Genomic DNA, 19,471 nt, shown 5'->3' with positions numbered 1-19,471 from the left:
GGCACAATACTGATGCTTGGCCACTCTTAACACCACTAGGTAAGTCCGTAAATGGGCTCTCACCTGTGTTCGGTCAGATTCAGAGCGTGACGATCTCCATCTGCTCTCTAGGTGTCTCTTGTGGCGCTTCATCACCCTCAGCTCCTCGGTGAACCAAGGAGCCTGGGTGGATCGCTGCCGCAAGAGAGGCCGCAAAGGCGCAACTTGCAGACCAATTCTATGAAAGCAAAAATTAAACATATCAACAACAACAGCAAGTATTGCTTATGCAATGAGAAAGATGAAACAGTTGATCACCTTATCAGTAGCTGCAGCAAAATTTCACAGACTGATTATCTACAACATCGTGATCAAGTTGCCAAAATTATACATTAGAAGCTTTGTCCAAAGTTTGGCTTTAAATGAAGCAAGATGACTGAGAACACCAAATCGACAAAGTTCTTGAAAATGAGCAAATGAAGATCCTGTGGGACTTTTGAATACAAATAGACAGATATGTGGCCCACCACATGCCTTACATCACTATTGTGTAACAGAAAAATGTCATTGATATTGCAATAACAGGAATAAAAGAGAAACAGCTAGGAAAAAATATCAAAATATTATGATTTGCCAATTAAAGTTGAGTGATTATGGAGAAAGAAAGAAATGGTTATACCAATAGTAACAAGAGCTCTTGGAGCAATACTAAATTAGATAAACTAGATAACTGGCAATTTTGAACTTATTAGATCTGAATAACCTTTAAAAAAAACCTACTCGGAACTACCTATATTCTCAGATGCTACCTTAATAGCTCTTAGGTCCTTTGTTAGGACTTGAACTGTTACATTTTTACCAGTCCCAGATTGTCAATCAAATTGAGGATTAAATCAATAACAAAACCAACAACAATAATAATAGCAACAACAACAACTCCCTCCACTGGTTTCCATGGGTCCTAGGTTTTAAATAAAAAGAACAGCAAGCAGTTCTGAAGGTGCTTTCTGGGCCTCATTGTGATATAGTATCTCCTCCTTCATTTCAAAGGTTGTTTCTTCCATTTTGTCTTCTCATATATTCATTTGTTTCTACTTTAATTTGTGAGATGCTAATATGAGGTGTGTCAGAAGGGTAGCCAAATGAGGTTAGAGAAGGTCAGACGTTTCTTAAAGCAGGTTTGTGATTGATAGATAATTCTTCTCTTAGGTAATGATATGTTGAAGAGAAATAGCAGCAAAGCCAGAGAAAACAGTCACCTTGCCTGGAGAAATTAAACTGGAGAAGAGGAAGCACTGAAAAATCATGGCCTGGTTCACAACTATTGTCTCAATATTCATGTCACAATCTAGTTGAAAAAGGAATCTGCATGAACTAACTGCATTCTGAGTGATCATTTGGGATAGAAAATAGAAATAATCCAGAATGAGGATAACAAGATGAAAGTGGAAAGAAAACTGTCTGCCTATTAACTGAGATACAGGATGCTGATATAATAGGTGCCAGTGGAATAGACAACACCTTTTAGATCTTAATTTTTGTGACATTTCTACCAGTTTATCACATCCCTTCTCTTTGCAAATTCTCCCTATTGATGCTTCTGTGTGTAGGTCTTTTCAATTCTACAAAGGATCTAAACTGTGCCACAATCTAGTCATTCACAAATGCCAGTTCTTTGAATGACAGCTCTTCATGCATTCACAGTAATGCAGCAACAGTGCTAGATATTCTCACTTTTGTTCCTACTGGTACAACTCTTTCCCCCACTGACTACTAACTCCTGATCATAGAATAGGGATGCTGTTTATGTAATATATAGGATGTGTTTGGTTCCAACATTCCACCTTGATTTTTTAGACCTGGTAGAGCCCCTTGTCTCCAGGAAATTATGCAGAACATAAGGGATCATATGCAGTTTTCACTAGCAAGGGTCTTCTGTATGTTATCTTACATATTAATCTGTAAGAATTAGCGTCCCATTTTGCAAGTTTCAAATGTGCTGTAGATACAGATAATACAATAGCAGAGTTGGAAGGGAACTTGAAGGTCTTCTAGTCCAACCCCCTGCCTAGGCAGGAAACCCTATACCATTTCAGTCAAATGGCTATCCAACATCTTCTTAAAGACTTTCAGTGTTGGGGCATTCACAATTTCTGGAGGCAAGCTGTTCCATTGATTAATTGTTCAAACTGTCAGGAAATTTCTCCTCAGTTCTAAGTTGTTTCTCTCCTTGATTAGTTTCCACCCATTGCTTCTTGTTCTACACTCAGGTGTGACTCACTCTTCTATGTGGCAACCCCTGAGATATTGGAATACTGCTATTTATCTTCCCTAGTCCTTTTCATTAAACTAGACATACCCAGTTCCTGCAACCATTCTTCGTATGTTTTAGTCTCCAGTCCCCTAAAACATATGAAGAACATATGAAGATAGTCAACTTAAATCTACAATTGAACCTGGAATTTAGATTTTTTTTAAAAAATTATTGGTTTTTAAACATTTATAGGAAAGGGTAGGTGGATGTACAAAATTTTTTGGCAGCTACATCGTGCTACAGGTAGAAATCTCTCCAAATCTCACAACTTTTACAGAGAAAAAAGAACAAAAGATAAAAGATAAGCAGAAACAGCATCTTGTTATACATTGTAACAACCATATGTTCAATCATCTCTTTTGCCACTTTCTAATATATCAACAATTACAATAATATTTCAAATACATTTTTTTTGTAATCTGTGTCTTTTCAATATTGCTCCCTCCCCCCTGTCCCCTGGTGGAGCCACAGCCCCTCCCTCCCTCATATCTTGTGTATTGTCACCTTTTTCACTATCTTTCACTTATGATTTCGTCCTCTAGGAGGGCACTATGTTTTTTCATGAAGGTCTCTGCCTCCACAACTGTATTGATTCTAATTCTGTTTCCATCCCAGAAGATCAACATTCTTTCTGGCAGTAACCATATAAACCAAACTCCTTTGCTATATAATTTCTTTGATAAGGAGGAATACGTCCTCCTCTTATCTCTTATTTTTTTCAGAATTTGTTTAAGAATGGCAATTTCTTTATCTTTATATTTTAGTGGTCCCCTCCTTTGGGCCCCTAAAACCTCATCCCTCGTGGTCTTCCTAAGAAATTTAATGTATACTTCACTTGGAACATTATGTGTCCTGGCATATTCTGAATTGATCCTGTAAACCAGGTCCATATCCCACTGCAACTGTTCTTTATCTCTCTTAATATATTCTGCTAAGATTGTACACATAGTATCCTTAAGATCTTCATCTTCTGTCTCCGGTAGGTTCTGGAATCTGAGAAAAAGGGACATTCTTTCAAGTTCCATCTTTACCATGAAATTTTCCAATTCTCTATTCCCCTTCTGAATTGCCTTCACCTCCTCCCTCAGCCCAACCGCACCTTCCTCCAGCACACCAATTCTCTGTTTATTTTCTGTTGTTTGCTGCTGTACATCTCTGAGCTGTTCTTTAAAATCTGCCACCTTTTTTTTCAATTCATTTTGTCCCTTCATAAGAGCCTGGAACATTTGGGTAAAAGATAAGTCCTTTGAACTCTCTCCAGTCCCTTCTTGTTGTAAAAATGATGATTTTTTTGTCTGTTGTGTTGTTGGGCTGCATGTAGAGGAAGTGGGTGCCGAGGAGGTGGTTTTCTGGGCCCCATTTGTTAAGTTCAGAGATGAGTGTAAGTTTTATAGAAAAGAAATCGCGTCTGTGGAATGCGCAGCTGGGTGAGACCATGGAGGCAGACAAGCCCAGAAGTGAAAGTTAATCCTCAATCACAGTTCCAAGCCAAAAGAAGAAAATCAAATAATCCAAATCCAAAAAGACCACATAACAGGAGGGGCTCCAGGAGGCCTTCAAGGGGTAGTAATAGTATAAAGCCAGAAATTTCTTCAAAGGTAGTTTCAAAAGGCAGCTCCTGAGGCGAAGCTGGAAACTCCCCTGTGGCTGCCGCCAATTCTGGGGGTTCCAGCAAGCCGCCCTATGGCAGGTGGTCCCTCCAAGCCTGCCTGTGCTCCTAAAAGGAGCCCACCAGGGAGACGAGCAGCAGACGGCAACGTCCGTTGCCTTCGGGGACCGAAAGTGATCTTCTCCTGGAATTTAGATTTTAAGTAATTGCAGTTGTTAAACATGGCAACCATGTGACTTCCTTACTGAACAATTGCAATTTTGGCTCTCCCTAGAGAGCTGTCATTGTTAAGTGACCTGATGGATTGTTAAGTGGATGGAGTGAAAGAACTGTCTGATATTCTTTCTGTTGTGTGGGGGGAGGGGGGGTTGCAGCTTTCCTTTTTTCACCTAACACTGCAGTTATCTTCATTTCCATAGGCAGAAATGAACTTCATCCCAAAATACAAGCAGGATATTGGTATGATATTTTCAGCATTGGGCTTTGGAGCCATCCCCCAGAAACAAGAGGTAATCTCCGGAAATTCTCTCTATTGTGTGGGCAGCTGTAAATGGTCCTTCCTAAAAAATCCTGCTTGGATTTTAGGCTTCCTCATATATAAAGTTTTTTAGTTTTCATTTTCATAACATATAACCACATGCATACTATTACATAACCAACCATGTATTATATTATTAAATGTTTACATCAATTCATCTTACCATCAACTCCCAAAAACAATTATTGGCTCTTCTGCTCTCCATACACCATATTTGTACCTTATCCATCACTTTCTTCTCCCTCTCTCCTCCTCCTCCCTACCTCCTTTCTTCCCTTTGTCATCCTTCTCTTCTCTACTTCCCCTTCCTCTCTCCTTCTCTTCTCTCCCCTTTCCACTCCTTCTTTCTCTTCTCTTCTTCCCCCTTGCTTTCTCTCCTACCCTCTCTTCTTCCCTTATCTTTCTCTCATCTACTTCACACTCTTTATCTCATTTACTTGGTGTATTTCAGCCTCTGAGCGAGCTCCATTTTATGTTAATGTTATTTATAATTCCTTTTCAATATACATATTTAATTTTAACATATATCTTCCTCCTTCTTTTTTAAAAGAGAAACAAAAAAGTATACATATATAGTAATTGTATTTTTAAACCTTCCCCCAGCCTATTTTTGGCCGAGATGTAGACCTGGTTGCAATTCCCAGCTATTGTCATCATTACATTTATATGATTATGCATCCTTACACGCCCCAAATTTGTGGTTCTATCTTTATAATCTCAATAATTTCCCGTTGTAAGTATATTTCATGTTCCCTCTCAATTTTCCCATATCTTGGCTTAGTTTACCCTTAATTGTCTTTAAATAACAATCCTTACTGTTCAATGTTCATTACAATTCCATTAATCTACTATATAGAATAACAAGCAGTACACATCTCACTTTGTTCATCATCTTAGGAGTTATTTATGTATCCATATTTCATATATTTTAACCCATACTTAATTGTCCTTCCATTGTCATATTCAGTCAATTAGCAACTGTTTAATTGTCATGTGAATCACATACCTCTGCTTTACATTCTCCCCATTACAGTTTCATATTCGTCCATATTCCATATATTTTAACCTTTATTTAATTATCTTTCCATTATCATATTCAATCAGTTAGCAACTCAATTTTATTATCATGTATAGGAGTAAATCACATATCTCAGCTTTATATTTCCCCATATAACAATTTCTAATTGTCTGATTTTTCCTAGTAAGTCTTTTGTCCTACTTCTCTATTCCTGTCTTCTCCCTTTTTTACAATTTTCTTTGTTTTCACATGTCTACTAGCCCCTTCAATTTTCCCCAAGCCACTATCAAACCCAGTGAAATATTTTGTATTTCCCTTTATTGGGGCATAACCCCCCCTCTTCAGTTTTTCCTATACCACTGTCAAACTCAGTAAGATCTTTTGTCTGCTTTTTATTTCCTTTTGTTGGGACATATCCCCCCTTTTCAATTTTCCTTGTACCACTGTCAAACCCAATGAAGTTTTGTGTCTGCTTTTTATTTTCCACCGTTTCTACTCCTTCATTATTCCTCCTCTTCTTCCTTCACTTCTTCCTTCACTTCTTCCTTCATTTCCTGCTTTTCTGAGTTCAAAATTCGATTTAGACTTCATTTTAATGGTTTATGCATATTTTTTATAATTTGATGTAGTTCTTGAATTTCCCACCTTTCTATAATGTCCAGTTCCAAAATTACAATCAGTTATTCAGTTCTTATTTCAGAGTTCTGGTCCACCTTAAATTTAGCTAGTTCAGCTGATGTGGAGAAGAAGAGAGGTGGGAGCCATCTGATCCTTTGTTCTTCCTTTGGCAACAAAAAACAAACAAACAAACCCAGAAAAAATCCTTCGTACTTTTCCAGTTCTTAGTTCTATTCCACCCCCCCTTGTTACTTTTCACCTCTTTTTGGTTATAGATGTTCAAAATATATTAATTGGAAGAAACTCATATACAGCCAAACTCCAATATGTTTCTCTTCACCTCCTGCTTTTCCAAATTCTGATTTATGGCTATTGGTTAATTAAGTCTTCCTGCTTAGAGTTTCGCATTCCATTCGCCGCCAGGCAAGATTAGGTTATCAGTGAGAAAATAGTGCTTTTTTCTTGTTTTTTTCCCTTGTTACATTCCACCTCTCATTAATTGGAGTTCCTTAAGATATTGTTAGTTAGAAGAAACTCGAATGAAGCAAATCTCCTTGGTATGTTTTGGCTTCTGTATCAACCTCCTAGTCTCCTTTAAAAACACAATCTTTTCCAATCCAAAACCAAATTTAGAGTTTGTATTTGAGTGGATTTGTCACTTCTCTACACTCTCCTTTTCTGTCCAAATTGTTTCAAGCAAATGGCTCTTTTTGGGCTAGTGATTCAACCCTCTATTTTTCCCCTTCTTTCTTTCTTTTTGCCAAAATCCAGATCTGTCCATTAATATTATTTATACTCTTAAGGTTCTTTGCCATTTCCAAATTCTGATTTATGACTGTGAGTTAATTAGATCTTCTTACCAGGCTTTCATCTCTGCATGTTATTGCTCAATTGCTTTGCCTGAAGTCAGCTGCCCCAACTCTGATTCAGAGAACAAATCTCTGACCTACAAGGGACCTGTTGCACTCCCTCTGGGTCTAATGAGATGCTGCCCCTTCTTCACACACCCCCACAGGGAGGTTCTGATCCAAAACCGATTTTGGAATTGGTTTTCAGACAGAGTTCATGTGAGACTCTTCAGAGCTCACAACCACTCATCTGTCCAGCTGGAGAACTTCCGGTTGACTCCCGGATTTCAGGCTTCCTGAGAGCAAAAATACTGCTTGGTAAAGAGACTCCACACTGCAATTTGTCCAGAAGAGTGCAGTGCTAGGAACAATTAAGATACTGTACAGTATCCTGAAACTTTCAGGCCTCTGGTAGAAGACTTAAGATTGAGAAATAAACATACCAACCATGAGGGTGAGATTTTTTTATAAGCATATGAGACAGGTTGATGCTGTTGAATAAAGTATCTATATTTAGTGGCTTTTCTGATTTAGGAAACAAATCAATAGTTCTGAAATGGAAAATAATAGCTCTCTAAGTCCCTTTCTTAATCACATCTTCCAAGCGAACAAGTTTGTTAAAATCTTCCTCTGCAGTGTTACATACTACTCTTTGTCCTCAGAGCAAATGAATTTTAAAAAAGGATCCCACAAGCAATAATGACACATCTTCTAAAGATTAATCAACCATAAAGTCTATAATTGAACACATGAGTATAGTCATTGCTTGATTAATTGCTTCACTAAAATCATCCACATCCTACATATATCAGAATAATATTCAACCGAGGCTGGTGCAGTATATACAAAGCCTGGGATTGTTATTGGCCTCATCATTCCCACTCTTTGTTCTGTTTGTTTTCATAACTTCTTTTTGTTTGAAAAGATAAGGGGGCTGATGAAACCTGACAGCAGGACATCATTTTTTTCAGAGCATGATTCATGCTGCCAAAAGTTATTGGAGCAGAGGGAGAAGAAGATGGGAAGAGTAGTAACAGGAACAAAATAGATGTTTACTCTTCTATTCCTCTTCCCAATAGTTTTGCTCCTGAAGTACTTGAGCAAATTTCCCCACTGGGTTCTGTTACCATACTTAGGGCTCAGCAGAGAAAGAAGGAGCCAGTGTGGGTTGCAGTTACTAGAATGGTAAAATTGTGAGCAGGGATGAATTACTACAGGTGAAACTCAAAAAATTAGAATATCGTGCAAAAGTTCATTTATTTCAGTAATGCAACTTAAAAGGTGAAACTAATATATGAGATAGACTCATTACATGCAAAGCAAGATAGTTCAAGCCGTGATTTGTCATAATTGTGATGATTATGGCTTACAGATTATAAAACCCCAAATCCACCATCTCAGAAAATTAGAATATTACATGCAATCAATAAAGGGTTGTACATAGAACAATATTGAACCTCTGAAAAGTATAAGTATGCATATGTACTCAGTACTTGGTTTGGGCCCCTTTTGCAGCAATTACTGCCTCAATGTGGCATGGCATGGAACCTATCAGCATATGGCACTGCTGAGGTGTTATGGAAGACCAGGATGTGGCCTTCAGCTCTTCTGCATTGTTTGGTATCATATCTCTCATCTTTCTCTTGGCAATTCTCTATGGGGTTCAGGTCAGGCAAGTTTGCTGGCCAATCAAGCACAGTAATCCCACGGTCATTGAACTAGGTTTTGGTGCTTTTGGCAGTGTGGGCAGGTGCCAAGTCCTGCTGGAAAATGAAGTCAGCATCCCCATGAAGCTCGTCTGCGAAAGGAAGCATGAAGTGCTCCAAAATCTTCTGGTAGACAGATGCATTGACCCTGGACTTAATGAAGCACAGTGGACCAACACCAGCATATGACATGGCTCCCCAAAGCAACACAGACTGTTGCTTTGGACTGGAACACCACTGGAACACCATTCAAAAGTGTTGGGGACTTTCACAAGGAGTGGAATGAGGCATCTTGCAATGTGTGCCTCTCCTTTCCTCCTCCATACTCTGGGTCCTTGGTTTCCAAATGAGATGCAAATGTTGCTCTCATCAGAAAAGAGGACTTTGGACCACTGAGCAACAGACTTACAGTTTTTCTTTAGCACAGGTAAGACGCTTCTGACTTGTTGTTCAGGAGCAACTTGACAAGAGGAATATGACATTTGAAGCCCATATCCAGGATCCGTCTGTATGTGGTGGCTCTTGATGCACTGACTCCAACCTCAGTCCACACCTTGTGAAAGTCCCCAACACTTTTGAATGGCTTTTTCCTAAAAATCTTCTCCAGGCTGCGGTCATCCCTGCTGCTCGTGCACCTTTTTCTTCCACACTTTCCCCTTCCACTTTCTATTAATGTGCTTTGATACAGCACTTTGGGAACATTCAACTCCTTTTGCAATTACCTTTTTACCTTTCCCTCCTTATGGAGGGTGTCAATGATGGTTTTCTGCACAACTGTCAGGTTAGAATTGCCAAGAGAAAGATGAGAGACATGAGACCAATGTCTTTCCCATGATTGTGATTCCTACTGAATCAGACTGAGAGACCATTTAAAGGCTTAATTAGCTGATGAGAGTGGGACACTTTCAGCCTAGAATATTGCACCTTTTCACAATATTCTAATTTTCTGAGATTGTGGATTTGGGGTTTTTATGAGTTGTAAGCCATAATCATCACAACTATGACAAATCACAGCTTGAACTATCTTGCTTTGCATGTAATGAGTCTATCTCATATATTAGTTCCACCTTTTAAGTTGCATTACTGAAATAAATGAACTTTTGCACGATATTCTAATTTTTTGAGTTTCACCTGTTTAGTTCCCCTGATTTAAATCACAATTTTTAGTGCTTGGCTTTACAGCTATGTTATGTATTTTAACATATCAAAGTTGTCATTGCTTTATTTTATAAAGACGTAAGTATGCATCCTTTCTCCCTTTTCAATACATTTTGCTAGGTGAAATTACTGCAGCTGGTATGATAGTAAGGGTAAGGAGATTTTCTGTTGTTGGAAGAAAAATCCATCTGGTTCAGTTCCAAGCTGGGAGAAAGATGCTGGAAACAACATAGAGTCTGGAGGCTGATTGGAAAGTTGGTTTATTGATGAACAGAACCATCACTGTTGTGGTTCTGGGTCAGCTGAATAACTGGTTTGATGGGTACATGGATTTTTATAAGTTTCAGAGATGCTGCTAGGAGAGTTGTACAATGTCTGAAATGCTCTTAGGAGATTGTACAAAGTAGTACAATGTAGTGCAAAGTAGTGAGCTCTGAGTCTTTTGCTAAATGGTAGTGTGTTAATCTAGGACAGATCATGTCCTGTTCTTAATCCAGAGGTGGGATTCAATTAATTTAACAACTGGTTCTCTGTCCTAATGACTGGCTGGGTGAGTGTGGTCAGGGGGTGTGAAAGGCAGCACTTGACCTCCTGCACTTCCTGGGAGCAACATTGGGATGCAAGGGGCACCCCCTGTGCCACATTTTGAGCCTAGTAAGCCTCCCTGCAGCCTCCTGGAAGCAAAAATGGGCTATGGAGGGGGGGGGCTGAAGCACATCCCCCTGTGCCCCATTTTGGGCCTAGTAGGCTTCTCTAGGAGCCAAATTGGGGCCCATGGGGACTCCTAGAAGGAGCATGGCAGCAAGGAGCAGGGCCAGCCAGCAATGGGTTCTCCTGAACCCATCCAAATTGGCTGAATCCCACCACTGTCTTAATCTCTTCACCCTTTTGTTTTGTAGATAGGCTGGCCCAGTCTTTCTTAATGGGCACAAAATATCTGCTGGGGGAAGGCTATTGTGAAAGGCTGAATCTCCTTTCTGTCTTTAAGAGCATGTTTCTCCATTTCTCTTAAATATAATATTCTACCTTTTTAATATTTCCCAAAATCTTTCATTCATCTAGGATGGGGGCTGCCCACATTGCTCTTAATCTCTTATTATTGAGAAGGTTATCATGGATAAGGAGTACTGAGCACAACCAAAGTGTTGCTGAGTTTAGTCATCCTTATGAAGTCAGCTACCATCAGGAAGAGCAACCATGAATTTTCAGGGCCCATCCATGCTAAGTCAAAGCCAATGTGCAGATTTCATAGACATCATATGCCAATGAATTTCGGAGCATACCATATGTTAATGTATGTTCTGATATGACAAGCCTCTGCCCTTTGTAAAATCCTCATGTGTTGCATAGTCTATTCTAGATGTGGTATTCAGCATGTTCTGACCAGTTCTGGAGAATCAGTAGCAGAACTTTTGAGTAGTTTGGAGAACTGATAAGTACCACCTCTGACTGGCCCCACCCTCATCTATTCTCTTCCTCCCAAGTCCCAGCTGATCAGGAAGGAATGGGGATTTTGCAGTAACCTTCCCCTGCCATGCCAACCAATCTATGCCCACCAAGCCATGCCACACCCACCAGGCCATGCCCACAGACCTGGTAGTATTTTTTTTAATCCCACCACTGATCTATTCCCATTCTAGATTCCTCCATTCTATTTGTCTTTGATGAAATCTTTTCTCTAGTTAATGATTAGTAAATATTTTTAATCTTAGATCTGAGATAAGGAGGAAAGTTCTCCCTGAAGCTGATCACCACAAATAAATTGCAAATAATTTAAGCCATACAGTTATTGTAGCCAGGGACTTTTATGTAGCTCTTAAAATGATTTCAAACCATTTAAATAAGAATCTACCACAATGAGAAAAGTATTCTTATGTAATGGTCCTCTGAAATTTATATGAATTCTTTATCAAAGCTTCTTGGTGAATTTCTGATGGGAGGTAGATTATCTTAGAGGCTTATATTGGGTAGTCTGGAAGGAGCCACATTCAGTGGTGGGATTCAGCCAATTCACACCGGTTCAAGTAAACTGGTTGTTAAATTACCCACCCTCCATTATCAAAATGGGTGCTGCGCCGCAATGGAGAAATGGACAGCGGAGCAGCCAGCACAAGGGAAGGCCACTTTCCCTCTTTCTTCTCCCTCCTGCTCCCCTTGTGCCAGCTGCTCCATTATCTGTTTCTCCATTGCAGCACAGTGCACCACCCAGGATCCACTTTGATAGCGGGGTTGTGGTAATAATTTTCCCAACCAAACTAATCCCACAATCTCTCCTAAATTGGGCCCAGTTGTGCTGCCAACTTAATTCCTTGCCCCTCTCACTTTTGTTACAGAATGACCAATACCCCCTGTATGCAGCTCCATGGAGAGGGAGGAATCCCTCCCTCCACATCCCCTCAGTTTTTCACCTTCCCGCATGTTCTCTTGGGAGCATCAACTCCTTGTCTTCATGGTAATCTCCCTCCTCATTCTTGGGAAGCCTTGCCTCTTAAAGGAGGCATCCAGCAGGCTGAAACAACAGCGAGACCTATGTGCAGACAAGCACCTTCAGAAACAACATTTTGGCACAGGGAGGAAATTTAACAACTGGTTCTCCTAGGGAAAGGTTGGCCATCATGGGAGGATCGTCCTGCATGTAAAGTGGAGCTGGAGGACAGGGATGGGCCACCCCTCCCATGAGGTGAACTAATTGTTAAATTATTTGAATTCCACCACTGGCTGCATTGCTTTACACATTATTGAATATCTGAGTTGAACTCAATCACACAGATTGGCCACAGATTTCTTGCCAATACTTTCTTACAAAGAGTTCTAGGATATGCTTCATAAGACCCAGATGACACCTCCCTTCTAAAATTATAATGCATTTGCCTCATAATTGTATCTTTGATAGGCAGATCTTTCAATACAATTTAAGAATTATCCTGTCTTGGAGGGGCATAATAAATGGCATGGAGAACACATTTTCAATCTCAGATTTCTTTTTTGACATGAAGACATGGTTTGTTAATTTCAGAAAGTTTTTTCAGGAATTGTTGGAATATTTCAGGGGCTATAACAATTTCAGATTTAATAGGATTATCCTATAAAATAACCTAGAAGAGTCATCATTGTTTGGGATCTCACTTGCTGCAACTAGATGTCAATATTAGGTCAGATTAAACTTTGTAAAACTTAAGGTCCAACAAGAAAAGTTATGGTTTAAGTAACTTATTTGTGACTCACTTATAAATCTCCACAAAGACCAACCTTGCCATTGGGTTTTAATAATAATAACCTGCAAGGCAATCTCTTATCCTGACATGTAAAAAATCTCATGTAAAAAATCAGCAGTACTTAACGAACACCCATAAAATAGTGATGAAAATAACAATGCCCTTATCAAATTACTGGGATTGTTTATGATATATTCACTTTTATGCAATGTTTTAGGTGAAAATGTATTTTCAGTAATATCACAACTTCATTAAATAAGAGACCTGATTTTGACAAATATTTGGGACTGCATACAATAATCACTTCTGGTCAGGATTCTTCATGTTATTTGCCTTGAGGTAAATACAGATCATTTTATATAGAAATATACAGACAATACACATTTATTACAGTCTGTACACCTGCAGGCATACAAAGAATTGTTAGTTCCTATAGGAGATCAAAAGTTAAATCAGTAACATTGACCGGAAAAATACAGATAAGATCTTAATATGCTCTTTATTCAAGTGCCAATTAGAACAGGAAAACATAATAGAATGATTAAATGCTCTCCACCGTTTCCAATTACAGGAACTCAAAGAAGTGAAATGATGTAGTAATGTTTAGCATCAGTGCTCTTAACATACAGCATAAGAAGCAAAGCAACATAGACAATATTAAATTCCAACTTTTACAGGCAATATTGAACTATTTCATATGTTTTACCTATCCATGAATTCTTAGGCACAACTCTAAGTTAGAGATTGTTTTATTGGGCAAATATATTGTTTGTGTGGCTGCTGATAGAGAGTGAACTTAGAGAACAAAGAAACAAAAGTAGGCTTCTAGAGACTGGTCACAAAACAGGCAAAAATGGCATTTATCTCTAATCTTGAGATTACTGTGTATATTGATTAGAAGATAATATGCCAAGAATTTCTTCCATTATATTATAATTGTATGGCATGGTATTACTTTCCAAGATGGAGGCTGCAGTGGCTCATGTGGTAAGACACTGGGCTGCATACCGCTGAAGTCAGCAGCTTGGTGGTTCAATTCCTGTGAGTGAATAAACTGCACAGGAACAAGAAAGGAGCCTTCCTCGATTGCCTACTGGCATTCAGGCATCCCACGGGCAAAAATAATACCGCCCAATACCTCAGTGATCCCTGGCTAACATATGCCATACTGCCGTGCCAGAATTTTTATTCTCTTCAAAAATGGCACAAATTGAAATAGGTAAGGGACAAATCTTATAGCAGAAAATGTTTTGTTATACCCTTGTGAAATTTATATCACAACTAAAATGTCCATGTATGGGATGCCAAGCAGTGCTACTTAAAAAAAGATAGGGAATATAAATACCATTAATTTTTCTTTTTTAAAGTAAGCAATATTATACCTTTTAACATTGCATGAAAATCACCCCAGAAGTGGCAATGACAAACATGGATTAATGTGGTTATATAAAGAGAAAGCTTTATCTTTTTCAATTTCAAGCTGGAGCAGAGGAGACTGATTTCAGAATCTCATTCTAACACTAGTAGCCTCACTATATGACATTCTTTTTCTCCAAATTAAACAGTTGGAATAAGAAAGTTTAAGGTAAAGGGTTAATTTTTGTGTGGAAGGTAATTAAGCTCTATTGAGTTCTAGAGCTGAAAATACATTGATCCCTCTAGTACTGTTTTGTCTTTCACAAAATTGTCCAGGGGGTAGTAGACTTTGATGATGAAAAAAGGAGAAAATGTATCTTTTTCTTTATTCTATTATGATGAATTTTTGAGATACTGTTATGAATAATGGACTGGAGTCTAAAAGGCATACACAGACACTAATAAGAACATGAGTTTTTAAAAAACTCACCTTGAGATTTATTTAGCTTTTATAATAATATAGCAAGAGTACTGCTAGAACAGGTCAACATTCTATTCCATGACTTATTTTCAGTAAATACCTAATATTTACTTTGCTATAAAGAATTAGATATTTACATCCAAGATATATATTGTAAGAGGTATCAGTATAATAATATGTACACACACTGCATAATAGATATGAGATTTTTATTTCTACAGGTCTGTTGATTGCCAGGTATGGGATAGGCATAGTCAGCTGGGGAATAATCTAAGTGGATGGTGACTTCCAGCTTCTCTTTTCTGGATCTTTCCCAAAGAGATGATCTATGATTACTTTTCGGAATTGCAACAGTTCATCTGGAGCTGATTCAAAGCATCCAGTAATCTGCTTGCCTAAGCATCTATTTAGAGTAATAGACTTGGCCTAAGAAGTCCTCTGATCAGCTATGTAGCTCTTTACATGGCCTTTGGCAAGTCATTATGTCACTACCTAACTCATAGTAAAAACTTCTTCTGAAGTAATGAGAAGAAAGGGCAGACACAAATATAACTATGAGCACAGTTATGAACTTATGAAGAAGTCCTGAAAAGTATTTATTTAGTAAGTTTTATTAAGTTTATTGAATTGATACTAGTTAAAAAATAATAATACATTTATTCCAGTGATAAATCATGGTGATATGTTCTGCAGAATTCTTTAAAAAGAGTACACCAAACACTATACACTGTTTTAGTAGAAAAATACAAAGTAGTAGAAAAATATAACATTTTATTCTGTTTCCTACAGAGAAGCATAGAAGTATGGAGCTAACCTAATGTTAAACAAGACAAAACTTGATAGTGCAAATACTCCCATGATTTTCTTCTTTAGATTTGGGAGCTAGTAATGCCTTGACTGGCAATTGTCTTTTGTTTGTTTTCTAGCCTAGGACGATGTCACTGCAGTCATGCAACATCCATATGGACTCTGTACATTTCAATGTTTTCATTTTTTTTTCATATGTTGTTTTGCTTTGAGAACATCCTCTTCACTTTGTAGGCAGGACGTCCTACAACATCTGAACCAAACATTGTTTTTTTTTTAAAAAAACCTTCACTATCTCCACAATATCTCTTTACTCACAGTGTGACATTAGCTCACTGGGCTAATATTTAGTTATTTTTATTCTGTTACCCCCCCTCCCCTGTCCATTGAAATGGTTTTTCATAGTGTCCTGCTTAGTCTACATTCACAAACTGAGGAGGAGTTTTAGATTTCATTGAGACATCACAAGCACCTTGTAGTGTTCCCCGGTCCCACTCACACCAACTGCAAAGTTCCACTGAATCCAAGACTGCTTAGCCTAGACATAAAATTTTAAAGTCCACAGACAAAGGCACAAGAGGCTCCTCTGCACCTCCTCTGAAGTCCTTGGAGTCAATTCTTCCTGAGCAGGCATCAGAGGAAGCCATTATACATAGCATTCTACTCTAAGTTTTGGTAAATTTTGATTTATTTTTGTTATTTCCAACTTATTATGTGTTATCACAGAGTGTGTAATCAGGTATAGTCCAACAGACTCTAGTTTAGAATATTTTTTCCACCTGAGCAGAAACCAAACTGCCCAAAAAGTACAGGAACAAATGATCAATTCCTAATTGACAGGATGGTTCTGAAAACTGCAACGAAAGGAAGACAAACTTGAATCTAGCATGGATTAGTTAAAACAAGGCATTTGAATCCCTGTCACGATTGGATAATCAAATGCCTAACAGGAGTCAAATAACAAGAGTCAATAGAACTATCAGAAGTTCTATGCAAGGTTCAATGGCACAGTGGAAGCCATGGTTGCTGGTCAATGGTGGTAGAATGGGAGAGATTAATATCAAGAGAGGAATCTTCCAAGGAGACCCACTAATGCCAATACTGTTAGTGCAATTAGTCATTGCACTAATTCCTCTTTCAATAACATTGAATAATTCAGGCCATGGCTATCAAACAACAAAAACACTGCCAGTGTATCCTAACTCTTGCATGAACAAACATTGAAAAACAACATCTGAACTAAAATTGCTACTCAACTTCTGTTAGTACATACAATCAAGATATAAATTGGCCTGAATCTTTGGAACAAGCTTCAATGCATGCAACTTTATCCTATTGTTTTGGTATTGTTCTTTAATTCTTTGTTCCAATTCTTCTTCATATCTTTGATCTTCCTGAGGAAAAGGAAAAGGTAAAGAAAGGGGTGTCTAGCTTTGGAATGAAAACAATTCAATAGCTATACTGGCTTCCTTTATTGCCAACTACCTGTGATTTTCCTCCACTGGCAAAAGTTGAGTTCTTTGTTGAGAACCTTTGCAGTTCTTTTAATTCTGCTTCTTTGAATACTGTATATCTTATTATAAATAACTGTTGGTCTGCTAGCCTTGTTATTTCTTTATCTTTAACTCCTGTGTACTTGCAATGGGCAAATACCTTTTCTTCCAGTAGTCCTGCAGCTGGTGGCCTTGATTATTCAGCTAATAATCCTAAATCCTATGGGTCATTTGATACCAATTATCCAGGAACATCTAGCATTGCCCTTGTTGTGCTGGGCAAGGACTGATATGGGTTTCTGTAAATTACACTCACTATTTTTTATGGAAGAGACATTCTTAACTTTGTTTCTCTGATGAGACCTCTGTAGCAGTGACGTGCAGTCAGGTGAGGCAAGTGAGGCACAGCCTCACCGCTCTCATCATGAAAAGAAAAAAAAGTAAAAGGAAAAAGCTGAGCTAGTTGCTGCCTAGTCTGACTTTAGGCGTTTTATGATCACTCGAGCAGAGTTAAGCAAGGGTTAAAAGCCTAAAAATTCCTGACGTAGGTGAGGCACGCAGTTCTCCTGCCTCATAGTAGAGGGTGCTTTTTTAGAGGCTTTTTTTAACAGTTAAGCAGAGTTATCTACAGAAGCCAGGCAAAGAGCCATGCTGTAGCACACACAGTTTTTCCCAGCCTCTTTCTTTTGGAAGGCTCTGCCTTTCCTCTCACCCCAGCCTGCCAGCAGGAGGTGAGTGGGTGGGCTTTATTGCATTCCAGGCATTTCCCACCCAGACAGCAGGCTGCATTTGCAATGGTGGAGGTGTTTGGGGAAGGCAGCAGGGGAATGGGGGGATGGCAGAGGAGCTGCTTTCAAGCCACTGGAAAAGATATCCAATCCAATGTTTGTGTGTTTGTGTGTGTTTGTTTGTTTGAGAGTGAGTGAGGGAGGGAAGGGGGTAGGAGAGATAGTCCAATCCAACTTGTGTGTGTGTGTGTGTGTGTGTGTTTGAGAGAGGGGGAGGAAGGGAGAGAGGAAGGAAGGAGGGGAAGGGAGAAGGGAGAAGAAAAAAAAAGCAAACTTATTTCGCAAAGGAGAAAAACAAATGCTGTCATTTTAAATCGGAACTGAGCATGCCTGGCTGTGGAATTCTGGGAGTTGAAGTCCACAAGTCTAAAAATATTTGAAATCCACCACTGTGTCAGTGCCTCACCAGCCATAAACCTCACCGCACGTCACTGCTCTGTAGTATCATGGAACCTCTGCCAGAGTTCTTATTTTGCTCAAAGCTTGCAAGCCCTACAACCACGTCAAGACAATGCCTTATGGAAGGGGGGAATTATTATTATTCAAATTAAACAGAGTCATTTCAGTTTAAAGTGACTCTTACAACAATATAAAAACAGAATAAAAATGATAAGAACATTAAAACATTAAAAACTTTCTGCACTAAGAATTAAAACATTAATATTAACCAAGATTAGAAAAACTGGGTGATACATAAAAATGGGTATTAAATATCTAGGCTTGTTACAATAGCAAATATGTATACTATATATAAAACCAACATGCTAGCATAGATCAAAAATATTCTAAGAAAATTAAGTATAAATCTACTTGCTTCCTAATAATTCAATCCATTTGGCACTTGAATTCAAAGACATTTTTGCAACACTTGTAGTCAAAAGATGCTATTATAGAATTTGATTCAGAATTTTGAAATGTAACAGACAAATATGGGAAGAGGAAGTTCAAGTTATTTATAATACTCATTTCCTTAGCATCACCATTCATGATTACTACATTTATCCCATAGAAATTTTGCTTATCCTTCCACTGATAAATTCCCCATGGAAATTGCAGAATTTTAAAATAGCATCATATTTATGAGGAGTGAGAACAACATAGTAATTAATAATAATGAGCAAGAGAAATTATAAGCTTTCTATGCACATGTCAAGGCTAAGTCTAGATTTTCACCTTTTCTTGGCTTAGCACTGAAAAAGGTATAATTAATTCTTTATCTCAATTCTACCTGTTTAAAATAGCATGATGGAAATTTGCTGAAGAATATTTCAATAAGCAACCAGAAAATTATTTACGAAGTGGAGGAAGGTGCTTAATGTATTCATTGATTATCACTGTGAGGACGAATGGAAAAAAGAATGTTGCCTCCAGAATTTTCTACTTTACCTAGATAAACTGTGGTTGTTCCATTTATCTGGAACTATACAGCTGCATCTGGATTGCCATTAAAATAATATTTAATTATTATTTTCTCATGTCAAGACTTAATAATATATCCAAAACAGTGGCTCATCTACTACTGGAATAATAGTGAGAAACATAT

The sequence above is a fragment of the Natrix helvetica genome (assembly GCF_964273705.1).
Source record: "Natrix helvetica genome assembly, chromosome: Z".
In the NCBI taxonomy this organism is placed as follows: domain Eukaryota; kingdom Metazoa; phylum Chordata; class Lepidosauria; order Squamata; family Natricidae; genus Natrix; species Natrix helvetica.
This window is presented reverse-complemented; position numbering follows the sequence as displayed.